The sequence below is a fragment of the Acinonyx jubatus genome, chromosome A3 (genome assembly GCF_027475565.1).
Source record: "Acinonyx jubatus isolate Ajub_Pintada_27869175 chromosome A3, VMU_Ajub_asm_v1.0, whole genome shotgun sequence".
Lineage (NCBI taxonomy): Eukaryota > Metazoa > Chordata > Mammalia > Carnivora > Felidae > Acinonyx > Acinonyx jubatus.
The window spans coordinates 111,041,786-111,055,368 of record NC_069388.1 but is presented as its reverse complement, the minus strand read 5'-3'; the positions used below and the strand labels follow the sequence as shown (position 1 = coordinate 111,055,368).

Below are 13,583 nucleotides of genomic sequence, written 5' to 3'. Positions count from 1 at the left end.
GAAATTCCATCATGGGCATGTTAATGTAAGAGGAGTAAATTCACTGAATAGAAGAAGAAATTCAAGATGAAAATAAGATTAGAGAAAAACAGTGGAAAAGAAATCTGACGTTTGCAGATCATCTTGGAAGAAGAAGGTGGTAGAGAAAGATAACCATAGACAGATATCAGATGCACTTCTGGGTTGAGGGCTAGAAAGACAAAAGACACAGTCTGGTTCTTAAGAAATTACTGAGGAGACAGAACCACTTGGTAACATAAATCATACAAAGCCTAAAGGAAGTCAGTAAGCTGAGTACCAAAGTCTGCCTGGAGGAGCTGGGAGGGAGGAGAAGAATTCAAATAGGCATTTCAGAAGTGAGTGTGTGATTGCCAAACAGACTTATTGAGGGGAAGGGAAACATTCTAAAAAAGAAACAGTATGGGCAAAGCATGATGTCCTGGTCAGTGCAGGCTGCCGTAACAAAAATACCATAGACCGGGTGGCTTAAACCACAAACCATTTTCATGATCTAATTATCTCCCAAAGGCCCCGTCCCCAAATACCATCACACTGGGAATTAGGGGTTCAACATATAAATTTAGGCGGGGGCACAAACATTCAGCCCATAGTACATAGAAAAGAAGTTCATTTTATAGTAATATAACATTCTAGAATAACTGAGGGTCAATCTAGAAAACTTCCAACAGTGCACACTGCCGTGGAGCAGGGGAAAGGTAATGGCAACCTGAACCCGAGAGTGGAAGTGGAGAGGAACTGCGATGGGAGCAGATGAGAAGCATTTGGGAGGTACATGATCAGACCTGCCTGTGGAGGGAGGGGGAAAGGAGGAGCTGGGAAATCTGGGAAATCTGGGATGAGTCCTCAGTGTCCAGCATGGGATGCCGGGGCAGATGAAGCCGTACATCACGGAAGGAAATAAAACAGTTTGGTAGGAGGGTGAAGAAGACATAATTTTTAATTAATTAATAAATTAGAATTGAAATATAATTCATATACTACCAGAATCCATCCTTTTTAGTTGTATAGTTTCATGATTTTTCATATATTCACAAGGTTATAAAGCAACCACTGTTATCAAACTTCAGAACATTTTCATCACCCCAAAAAGAAACCCTGAGCTCATTAGAGTCACTCTTCGTGCTTCCATTCCCTTAGCCCCTGGAAGCCCTAATTTACTTTCTGTCTCTATGAATTTGCCTATTCTGGCCATTTCATCCCAATGGAATTATACAATATATGGCTTGTTTTGTGGTCTGGCATTTTATTTTATCTTATCTTATTTTATTTTATTTTATTTCATTTCATTTCATTTCATTTTATTTGTATGTTTTTCTTCACGTGGCATCATGTTTTCAAGGTATATCCACGTAGCAGCATGTATCAGTATTTTATTCTTTTTTGTGGCTGAATAAAATTCCATCACGTAGATACACTTCCTTTTGTTGGTCTATTTAGCTGTTCATAGTCATTTGGGTTGTTTGAACATTTGGGTTATTATGATTACTACTGCTGAGCATTTGTGTATAAACTTTTGCGTGGACATAGTTGTTTTTTCTTTTAAATGTTCATTTATTTATTTTGTGAGAGAAAATGAGAGAGAGAGAGAGAGAGAGATCATGCACACATGCTAGCAGGGGAGGAGTGGAGAGAGACAGAGAGAGAATCCCAAGCAGGCTTTGTGTTGTCAGTTCAGAGGCGGATGTGGGGTTCAATCTCACGAACCATGGGATCATGACCTGAGCTAAAATCCAGAGTTGGACACTTAACCACCCAGGCGCCTCTGAACATAAGTTTTCAATTCTTTCAGGTATATACCTTGGAATGAATTTGCTGAATCATATGGTAACTCTCTGTTTAAGTTTTTCAGAAACTGCCAAATTGTTTTCCAAAGCTGTATCATTTCATATCTTCGCTAGCAATGTGCGATGGTAAGGTATGAAAACGTACCCACGAGCTAAGTAAAACTTTCTCAAAGGCACCCCCAGTTAAGTGCCAGAGCTGGGATATGATCCCAGGTCTGCCCATCTGCAGCCTCCACTCGCTGACCTCTACAGTATACCATGCATCTGGCCTCATTTTCTTTTGGAGTTACCAACATGGAGTGGTAGTTGAAGCCATGGTTGTGGATGAGTTTGTCATGGAGAGTCTGAGGTGGGAAGAAAAGTCCAGGCATGGATACCTGTGGACCCCCAGCAGTAAGAAAGGAGTCTGTGTGTGTCTGAGGTGTGACCAGAGGCACAGGAGTAAAACCAGGGAAGAGAAGTTGCCAGGAAAACCATCCAAGGGGAGAATTTCAGGGGGAGTGTGGTCAAGAGGCAACGCAAAGCTGCTGAGCCTTGGGGTGAATGTGGTGTCTTCTGCCAGAGTAGTTTTGGTGAAGTGTGGGAGTAGCGAGTGAAGGGAGAAGTGGACGGAGTTTGATATGAGTGTTCTGAAGAGGGCATGGAATCAATCCAGCAAATTCTACCTGACTGTGAAGGATGAGAGCGATAGGAGAGGAGGCCAATAGGGAGCTGATGTTCTTTGTTTGTTTCTGGTTTTGGTCAGGAAAGATACCTCGTATTTACTTAAACTGCTAGTACTTTAGCTCCAATTCATTAATTCTCCCTTTTTATAAGCATATCAACAAAATCCTTGTTTCCAGTCTTTTGCGTCCTCCAACTCTTTAATAGTGACTTTGTGAAAAGCTATCTTCCTCTCCCTCTGTCTTTTTTCCCTCTTCCTGTGTCTCTCTAGATCCACTAATAAGAGAAAAATACCCATCTGAATCTGATTCATGTTTCTAGGAGTTACAAAATTTCCAAAGGGTAATTTGGTATATTCACAAAGTAGTACTATCAACCTCTATAGTCCATGAGAATTCTAAAAGTTCTTTTCGGCATTGATAGATACCCTGACCTCCTTATCTTCTGTATGTAATATGCTATTAATCCATTTATAATGTTGTTCTAATAGGGGAATACACTCTAAATTCCAAAATCACTTTTCAAATATAGTTGGGAACATTTCATAATTTCCTTTTTTATTTTCCATTGTGTTTTATGCTCTTAAAGCCTTTTTTTTAAGTGGGCTGTTTTTGTTCTGATGAGGAAGGCACAGTAATATTGTTTCTCTCGTGTTAGGGATGATGAAAGCAAGCCTTAGAGAAGTTAAAGGGGACCTCAGACACCACTGACATTTATTAGTCACTAATATTTTCTCTTTTGTTGGTATACACAGTGATTTCTTTGCAGGGGTAAGGTGAAATTAGTTAATGCCTCAAATGAGAAGATGAGAGATGTCACCACCTCTTGAGATATGTCTTCCTTTTAGAGAAAGGAAGAAACGTTTGCTGGAGGAGAAACACCTGAAATCATACAAAATGACAAAGTCATTAAGTGGAGCCTTCTAATTATGGCCCTCAAGCTATATATGTTTAATGGAGGGTGCAGAACTAATGTTTTTTGTTCCTATACTTTATCTTTAATTGGTTTCAATAAAAGGTCTCGCTCCAATTCAGAAGTAATCGCAAACTGAGACTTTACCATTTCTCAAAAGAGTACTATGAACATACCGGTTTCTGAACAGGAGCAAAATGTTTTCATTTAGATGATAACATAGAACAGTTTCACTTACAAAGGAGAAATTAATATTACCTCTTCAAATGGGTCTGCATGTGTATACAGGAGTTAGCATTAGAATAGTGTAAGAAATTTAGTTTTTAAAGCTTATCACTGTCCATAGTAAAATTGGATAACAAAATTAATAACACTACTAATAAAGCAGCATAGTACAGCCTCCGTTCTTCTTTTAGTGTATCCATTTACTTATGCTTTTTGAAAAATCCAATGACAGTTCAGAACTCAGTGCATCCCTGAGTAAAATCATTTTACTGTCATCAGCTCTTGTTCTAAGTATTGTCGTGTGTGTGTGTGTGTGTGTGTGTGTGTGTGTGTGTGTGTTTCCTGTGAGAGAAAGTTTCTTTTTTTTTTTTTTAATTTTTTAAATTTATTCGGAAAGAAAGAGCAAGCACATGAGTGGGGTACGGGCAGAGAGAGAGGGGAAGAGGGAATCTCAAGCAGGCTCTGCACTATCAGCACAGAGCCTGACATGGAGCTTGAACTAAGGAACCACGAGATCATGCCCAAAGCTGAAGCCAAGAGTCAGAAGCTCTGACTGAGCCACCCAGTTGCTCTGAGGGTAACTTTCTTGGTAACAGGTTGATGATATCAATGTCCTGCCCAATTCTGGATTCAAGCTCAGATATTTCTGGCTACTTTGCTGTCTGATACCACTGAATTTAGCTGGTATTTTCTGTTCTAGTTTTGTGACCCATAAAACTTAATAATCCCAGAAGTGTCCTTGTTCAGGAAGCCTTCTCAGATCTCTTTGGTTAAATTTGATCCCGTATTTGTGCTCCCAGAATGCCCTGGGCATGTTTCCCTGACACTGGATGTAATGGGATCCTTATTATATAATAACCAGTTTATGGAGTGCCTGGGTAGCTCAGTGGGTTGAGTGTCAGACTCTTGATTTTGGCTCGGGTCATGATCCCAGGCTCGAGGGATCAAGCCCTATGTCAGGCTCCACACTCAGTTTTAAGCCTGCTTAAAATTCTCTCTCTGTCTCTCTGTCTCTCTCTCTCTCTCTGTCTCTCTGTCTCTCTCTCTCTCCCCCTCTCCCTTTCCCTCTCCCTCTCTGCCCCTTTCCCCTGCTCATGCTCTCTCTAAAAACAAACAAACAGGGGCACCTGGGTGGCTCAGTCAGTTGAGTGTCCAGCTCTTGGTTTCAGCTCAGGTCATGATCTCATGGTTTGTGGGTTCGAGTCCCATGTCTGGCTCTGTGATTCTGCTTGGGATTCTCTCTCTGTCTCTCTCTCTCTGCCACCCCCCCTCCCCCCGTCTATCAAAAATAAATAAAAACTTAAAAAAAATTAAAAAAACAAAAAACAATAGCAACAAAAAACAGTTTGTAATCTGTATCCTGCAGGGGAAGTAGGCCCTTCAAATGGACTCTTTAGGGGAGCCTGGGTGGTTCAGTTGGTTAAGCACCTGACTTCGGCTCAGGTCATTATCTTGTGGTCCATGGGCTCGAGCCCCACAGTGGACTCTGTGCTGACAGCTCAGAGCCTGGAGCCTGCTTCAGATTCTGTGTCGCCCTCTCTCTTTCTCTCTCTTAATCTCTCTCCCCTCCCCACCCCCCCCAAAACGAATAAACTTTAAAAAATGGGCTCTTTACACCTCCAGTGCTTAATGTTTAACAGATACTTAATCATTGGCCTTATTTTTGCTCAGCCAAACAAATGCCTTTCTGTAAGCATGGACATACTTTTTAAGTCAGCCTTCCAGTATATTGGTGGTTCTTACTGCATTCCTGTGAAACAGATTATACTGCTGGCTGCATTCCTGTGAAACAGATTATACTGCTGGCTGTGCCTTCCGTTCACATTCTTTTGCTTCTTAGAGGCTTTCTGTGTAGTACCTTCATTCTCTTTTGTGTAGATGCTAACCCCTGAGATTGTCATCTGGGCCCAGTGGCTGGTTCCCTAAGAGTTATATTTAGCCATGCCAGTTACTGAAAACCTCTTGCTGCTCCTGGTGGGCACAGAGGCATGAGCCTTTTAGTGCTGGTACCAAGTACTGAACCAGCTCAGAGCTCATCTCACACGGCCTTTTTTTGCTAACAATTTTGGTAACAATTAAGGAACAATGTTTAGCTGTGTTTTATTTATTGCTAGGTTACTGGGGAGAATACTGGCCTCCCACAGTTCAATGGGTAAAGCACTCAACACGATGAGGACCCAGGTAGCATTCAAAACAATGACTTCCTCCTCCTCCACCAACATCATCATCATCATCAAGCTCAATCTGGAGTAAATGAACAGTCAAAGGGTAAGGGATAGTGACTTTACTTGAGGGGATTTGGAATCAGGTCCTTCCAGAGCATTAGTGCCACAGATGAGATTCTTATGAATATAATGCTGGCATCTTGAGGAGAAAACATTGATCTTCATAAAAACTGTTTTCCCAAAGTTTAAAATTTTAACTTCTAGGCTAAACATTTTCTCGTTCTGAATCTTCTTTTGGGATCCTATTTACAATTTGAACACTAGAGTTGCCATGGTAGGTCATAACCTTTCCAAGGAGTTGAATGTGTTCATCTGGAAACCATCTGATTGCAAATGTCTAATATGTGTATATATCAGTTTTCTTCTGTGTTTAGCTTCAGCCAAATGCTAGGAAAATACCTGCTTGGTTGGACTTTGGAATTTCGTATTTATTGCTAAAGCTTCTTCAAGATTCTCATTTCTCATTTAACTCCTGCTAAATGTAAATATATTCGTTTGATTGCCAATAGTAAATACCAGTAACCAAGAAAAAATAAACAAAATGCCGCTTAGCCTTGTTACTTAATTGTTGACCGGAGCTACAAGGGGGGCCTTGTGGAATGAGCTCTGAGCTGGTTATTGACTTCCATTCAGTATTTGGTACCAGTGAGTCCCTGAATTGCCAAACTGCTGTAATAATGATGGTTATTCATCTTGAGACAATAGAGCCAGTGATCGAATGCTTAGAAGCTAAACACGGCATAGTACACATTTGTTCTAGGCAATGCCTAGAAATTGATCTAATAGGCAAGTCTTAACAACAGCTAAAATTTGTGTGGGTAGTAGAAAAAATACAAATTTTCAGAGTCGGACAGACCTGACTTTGCCACTTAACTAGTAATATGACATGGACAAGTAATTTAACCTTTCTGGAGCTCAATTTCTTCATCTATGAAATGGGGAGAATGATATTTTGCTTTAACAAAATGATATTCTAAGATTTAACTATAAGTAATTTTCCCAACATTATGTGTATCATATTATATGCCACCAACAAGTAGTATTTGAAGAAACTATTATTACTTTGTTTTCTAAAACCCACAACATTGATTATTTATTTATTTTTAAAAAAATTTTTGGGGCGCCTGGGTGGCGCAGTCGGTTAAGCATCTGACTTCAGCCAGGTCACGATCTCGCGGTCCGTGAGTTCGAGCCCCGCGTCAGGCTCTGGGCTGATGGCTCGGAGCCTGGAGCCTGTTTCCGATTCTGTGTCTCCCTCTCTCTCTGCCCCTCCCCCATTCATGCTCTGTCTCTCTCTGTCCCAAAAATAAAATAAAAAACGTTGAAAAAAAAATTAAAAAAAAAATTTTAACGTTTTTATTTATTTTGAGAGACAAAGCAGGAGTGGGGTGAGGAACAGAGAGAGAGACACACACAGAATCTGAAGCAGGCTCCAGACTCTGAGCTGTCAGCACAGATCCCAACACAGGGCTTGAACCCACAAACTGTGAGATCATGACCTGAGCCAAAGTCAGACGCCCAACCGACTGAGCCACCCAGGCACCCCACAACAACACTGATTATCAATGCCCTATCGATTTAGAAAAAGCTCTTTTCAAGAGAAAAAAAAACAAACAATAACAACAACAATTTAAAACTCAGGAAAACCTCATTATCACATTAGGTAAACCCATCTAAGACAAGAATGAAAAAAATTACTTTTAGAGTTGAGAAAAACACCGTTTTCCGGGGCTGCTTATCCTGTATGTCATTTGTTCAATTACCTTTGGGGTTATTACTCTACTGTCTGTAAACGTGGGATACTTTATTTTCTGGGTCACCATGGCCCATTTAAAATGTTGTAACTTTGGTCTAAGCACTGGGCTCATTTCCTTAGTACACACTATCTGGGTTGGTTTGTGATAGAATCAACTTTGACAGTGACGACAGGAGGTTGTGACAGAGTATGAAGAGAAAGAGTAATCAATTGGAGGAAATAAGGTAGAAAGAGAAATTCAGAGTTGAGAGGTAATGTTGAAAACAATGAGAAGGAAAATTAAAGTTAAAAGAAGACCAATGCAGAAAAAAGCAAAGGATGCCAAATATGAAGAGTGAACTGAGAGGGAACAGTAATGTATCTTGTTATTTATGACCTTTTTAAAGATAATAGATAATGAGGAGATTGGTGTGTGTACGTGGTAGGGCAGAGATACAGAAATCCTAACTGGGAAGATAGAGGACATGGGAATGGTGGCTGAGGCTATAGTTGCCCAGAATGCAGTGTTCTGGATCAAGTCAAAGGGTGAGAGACAAACAATTTCTTTATTATATCACATCCAATAGTATCTGTCTTCTTCCTCACCATTTGAAGCGAAGCTGGGTAAAATGGGAGAAGGAAGGAATGCCCTTGTGTGGAAACTACCTAGCAAATGCCCGCTGTGCTTTAGCTCTGAGTTATGGAAACCACATGTGACTGGACTATAACAGCATTAACTCAGAATTGCCTGCTCCATAAAGAAGAAACTTGCCATATAAGTTGTTCCAGAAAAGTTAAATAATTTCAGAAACGTGGCACGAATGATGTCACCCACAGAACAAGGAACACTAAACTCTCAAACTCCAGAAAAGAAACATCAGCCTTCTCAATGGAAATAATGGGAAATAGCCCAATAATTCTGTTTCTTTCTTCTGTGCTTTTTACCACATCTGTTGCATATTTTTTCCTCTTGATAAACGTCAGACCTTCTAGCAGATGACCTTGTCTCCTTCTTTTTAGAGTAAATAGAAGTGATTAGACAGAACCTTCCTTGACTTCCTGCTATCAAAAAGACAAATCTACATATATCTCTACCTATTTTGCCCTCTTTCCTGCTGTTACAATGAGAAAGCTGACCTGCTACATTATCCAAAGTAAATCCCTCCACCTATGCATGGCTCCATCACTTCTGTCTTCTCGGGATCCTTGTTATGTAGGTTAAATTCTTCTCCTGTTCCTTAAATTTTCCTTTCCAACTGATTAGCACTTAAATATGCTCAGGTGTCAAATCAGAAGTCTGTAATGGGTATCCAGAAGCTAACTCAGCATTTCCCTTTGGACGTCTCAGACAGTTCTAACTCAACACATCTAAAAGTGAACTCGTCTTTTGTCCACCATGAATTTCCTACTCCTTCCCCTTCCCCTCAATTTCTCAATCTCAAGGGAATGGCTCCATAACCCAACCAAATGTTTAGCTAGAAACCTGGGAATTATCCCTGATTCCTTCTTTCTGCTCATTCCCCAAAGCCATCGGATCAGCAAATCTTGTGTCTATCTTCAAATTATATTCTGTAACAAACCACCCCCCTCCATCTCTGTTGCCACACACTGGTTTAGATAGCAATCATCTTTTGCTTGGATGGTTATAATTGACTACTGTTTTCCACATCATCAGTGTAGGTGTCTACTAATCTCTTTTCCACACTGCAGCTGGAGGGATCTTTAAAAAATCTAGGGGTGCCAGGGTGGCTCTATCAGCTCATATCAGGTGAATGTACAACTTCAGCTCAGATCATGATCTCACAGTTCGTGGGTTCCAGTCCCGTGTTGGGCTCTGTGCTGACAATTCAGACCCTAGAACCTGCTTTGGATTCTCTCTGCCCGTCTCCCACTCGTGCTCTGTCTCTCTCTCCCTCTCATCTCTCTCTCAAAAATAAATAAATGTTAAATTTTTTTTTTAATCTAGGTAGGATCACACCGCTCTCTTATTCATCTTTGAAACAATGGTTTCCCATTGCCTTTCAGATAAAGCCCATACGCCTTCATATAACTTACAATACTGTTCATGAGCTACCCCTATGGACTCTTTAGTCTCATGTCTTGCCATATTCAATACTTCAGTCATTCTAAATGTCTTTCAGCTTTTCATAATTGCAATATTCCCATCCACTCTTTGCCTAGCTAAAACTCGCTTCGCTCCTATACTAAAGTAGTGCCCCTCCCCTTCAGGGGATACTTTATTGTAATTATTTGTTTAATTCTTTGCTAGAGTATAAGAATTATGTGTTTCTCATTTACCCATTTATCCCCTTCTCTGCTTGCCCCCAATCTTGTCTACCAGCCACTCCAGTACCTTACTTAATATCTGGTGTCTAATAAATCCCCAGTAAATATTTGTCAAATAAATTCATTATTTTGCAGAGCTTTATTAACCTTTCTCTTACTGAACTTAATATTCTTGATTCTCCTTAGTCTTAGGGAATATAATCATAACACCTTTTCAATCTTGTGTCTGTGGTGAGAAAGGGAGATTCAGCTTGAACGTGGCCAGAACAACAAATGCTAGGATGAATTAGTTGTTAATCCTTAAGGTTTAAAGGCTTGTAATAATTACCACTCATTTTCACTAAGGTTTTAGGCATTTAGAGAAACCCCCTTATTTCCATATGAAGGTCCTATAAAAGCCAAGACATATTTGTGGTCATTTATATATAAAGACAATATCTGCCATTAGGAGGGAAGAGTCTTTAAGGGTTTTTGTTAGTTTTTTATTGCAATAGAGATAATGCTATAGACAAGACTGTCTTTGGAAGTTCTAACATGGCCAACATCATTTCAAAACTGTTTGTTGAATTTTTACTACATATAATATTTCAACTTATAAATTCTGTAATCCTGGAGCCAGGAGCAACCTTTGCTGTCATTTTGGCATGCTTCCTAGACACCTTCTGGGAATTAAGCCCACAACATCTCTGACAGTCATTACTTTACTTTGGCTCAAGAACTTTCAGGAATGGGATTCCATTGCTGATGAGGCCACCTGCCCCACTTTTAGAAGCTCTAGTGTCACAATGTTTTTTCTCCTATTTCCTTTTTTCTTCTCTAACTTAACATCTCTCTTCCTGTCACTTCCATCATATTGGTCCTATACTTCACCTAAGTCCTCAACTTAAAGACCTTTAAATATTGGAAGGGAAGAGATACTGTGGGTGAAGGGAAGAACATTCCCTTGAGCACCCAGTATTTTACAGGACATATGGTGGGTGTATTTTATGTTACCTTTGTAACTCCTTCAACAATCCAGTAAAGTAGGCAGCAATATTGGCATTTTACTCAGACGTAAGTAAAACTCCCCCACATTTGCTTATCTAGGACTGAAATCCAATTTTCAAAGACTCTAAAAGTTCTGAGTCAAGAGGCTGGGGTGCTAATTTATGTCCGTTAATGCTAGCTGCATGGAGCTGACTCCTTTTTACTATTTCTAAAATTGGGAGCATAGTTCTTTTTGTCCTAGGCAACCTCACAAGGATTTTTTGAAGACAGAGGCTTTCATGTTAATGAAAGACTTTTTGCTGCAGGCAGACATCATGGCCTTTGGAATCACACCCAACAGAACTCTATTGCCCTTTTGAAGTGAGAACTTTTCTCATAGAAGTAATTCAAGCCCTGGGGAAATTTTGGCTTTATTGTGTCCTTTTCAGACTTGTGAGAAAATGTGTATGCTGGGGAGCAATAATTCTCATTTCAGCCAGAGAATACCTATCAACACTAAAGCAAGTCCCAAACCATTGGGAGACTAAACAACCTGGACTAAAATAACATTGGCACTCACATTGAGACAGTCAGGAATGATTTAGAGTCAGAGTTTGATGATCACCACAACAAACTGTTTTAGATATTTACTAACATTCCAAGGTCAGTGTTTGGAAATTCGTAATGAGTACTCCAATGGTACAAGTGTATTTGGACTAAAATAGTATTTTACACTATGTGTATAAATTTTGGTTTTTGCCACATTTACAGCACTTTAATAGGCTGGTTTTTTAAAATAGCTATTTGATTTAAAAAATACCATGTCACCAAATAACTATTTCGAATATTTTTCTTTATTTAATTGACTTTGAGATGGACAAAATTTCGAAAACCACCTATAACTCAAGGGTTTTGGAAATGTTTTAACACAACGTGGATTCTTTGGGGTTTCTATTATTTAACTTTGTCTGGGGATTTCTTTATGTTCTTTTATCAGGTTCTGCAAAGTACTTATTATTCAAGTTGGATAAACCAGTTCTGCAGACTGCATCCCCAGTGCATTTTCAAAGAATGACAACTGCCCTTAACATTCTTGCAGACCTGGATACCTATCTGTGTGAAACCAGTAGGTAAGTATTTATTTAAACCATTGTAGATTACATATGAAACTTGCCAAAATAAATATGCCTAGGAAAACTGAAAGAAACGTGCTATGATATTAACAAGAGTTATCTTTGGATGGTGAGATTGCGGGCAACTTTTTTTCCTTCCTGTCCTATTTTAAACGATGAATATATGTTGCTTTTATAATAAAGAAGCTTTACTTTTGAAAAAGCAGTTGCAGACACAATAATAGCCACACAAATAAAATGAGATCTCAGGTGCATGTGCAGGTGACAGAATGCTAAGTGGGGACATAGACACATCTACTGATTGCAGAAACAGATTGTAACTGGAGAGCCTGGCCTGCCTGGCTCTCATGTGCTGCCTTCCTTGCAGATCACAAATATAACCCCAAACATAGTAACAGGTCTTTGGTACCACATTATTTCTTTCTAACCCCTTATGGAAGGGTAATACCTTCCTCAAGAAGATCAGCTGAATAGAGGTGCCTGGGTGGATCAATCCGTTAAGCATCTGACTTTAGCTCAGGTCATGACCTCGCAGTTTGTGAGTTCAAGCCTCACGTTGGGCTCTGTGCTGCCAGCTCAGAGGCGTGGAGCCTGTTTCTTATTCTGTGTCTCCCTCTCTCTCTCTCTGTTCCTCCACTGCTCACTCTCTGTCTCTCTCTCAAAAATAAATAAACACTTAAACAATTTAAAAAAAAGTAGACCAACTGAATAATTATAGATTTGACCTGAGAAACTAGTTTAGTTAATGTAGGCCATTTGGTTCTAAGCAATATATTTACCATTCAGTAACAAGAGTTCATAAGATAAAAAGTGTCTATATATACATGAAGGGTAATCAAACTTGTCAATTGTCCAATCTTGACTTTTAATGGGATTGACAGAATTTACATTAAGGAAATAAGAGAAGTGTTGCCCCCAAAATGTCCTGGAAGAGGTACCAAGTTCTTATGAATATAGACAGATCCTATTAAGTCTAGAAAGCTGGAAGGAACCTCTATCCCAGGCTGTTTACTAAAAGCTGATTTAAAGTACTAAAACAAACTAAAAATATTATAGAACATATTCATATAAATATGTACATATTCAAAGATAAACTTCTTACAATTTTTATTTTATTCATTTCTTCATCCATCCATCCACTCATTCATTAATTCATCAAATGCTTTTTTTTAGTATCTTCTCTATGAGAGACAACATCTTAGGAGTTGGGGAGTATGCCAGAGAACAAACACAAAAATCCTGCATTCATAGAGCTTATGTTTATAGTGCTAGAAAGATTTAAAAACAAATAAACAAGTAAAATATATAGTACATCAAATGGGGACGAGTGTTATGAAGAGAAATAAAGCCGGGAGGTGAGGTAGGGCATGCCAAGTGGGAGGTGTGTGTGAGGAGAGAGGTCTTGTTGTTTTAAATAGGGTGGTCAGGAAAGGCCTCACCAATAAGGTAAGTTGGTTAAGAGACATAAAAGAATTGCTTCCAGACATCTTTAATATTTCCCTTTCACAAATCGTTTGAGCAGCAGAAGCGGGATAGCATTGATCCCGTGTTTCTGTTATTTTTACTGCACATGTGAAATAATCCTACTTTTTAGGCTCTAAATGTGGCACCGTCAGCACAAGAAGATGGTTTT

General features: G+C 39.4%; 1 protein-coding gene across 1 annotated transcript in view; it reads left to right on the top strand.

Annotated features, from left to right (window-relative positions):
- Window positions 1-13,583, top strand: part of RASGRP3 (RAS guanyl releasing protein 3) — an 89,403-nt gene that overhangs the window by 32,605 nt on the left and 43,215 nt on the right. Inside the window, exon 3 of the mRNA XM_015064220.3 lies at window positions 11,815-11,947. The gene's annotated coding sequence lies outside the window, so the exon portion shown is untranslated. The remainder of the gene's footprint in view (window positions 1-11,814; window positions 11,948-13,583) is intronic.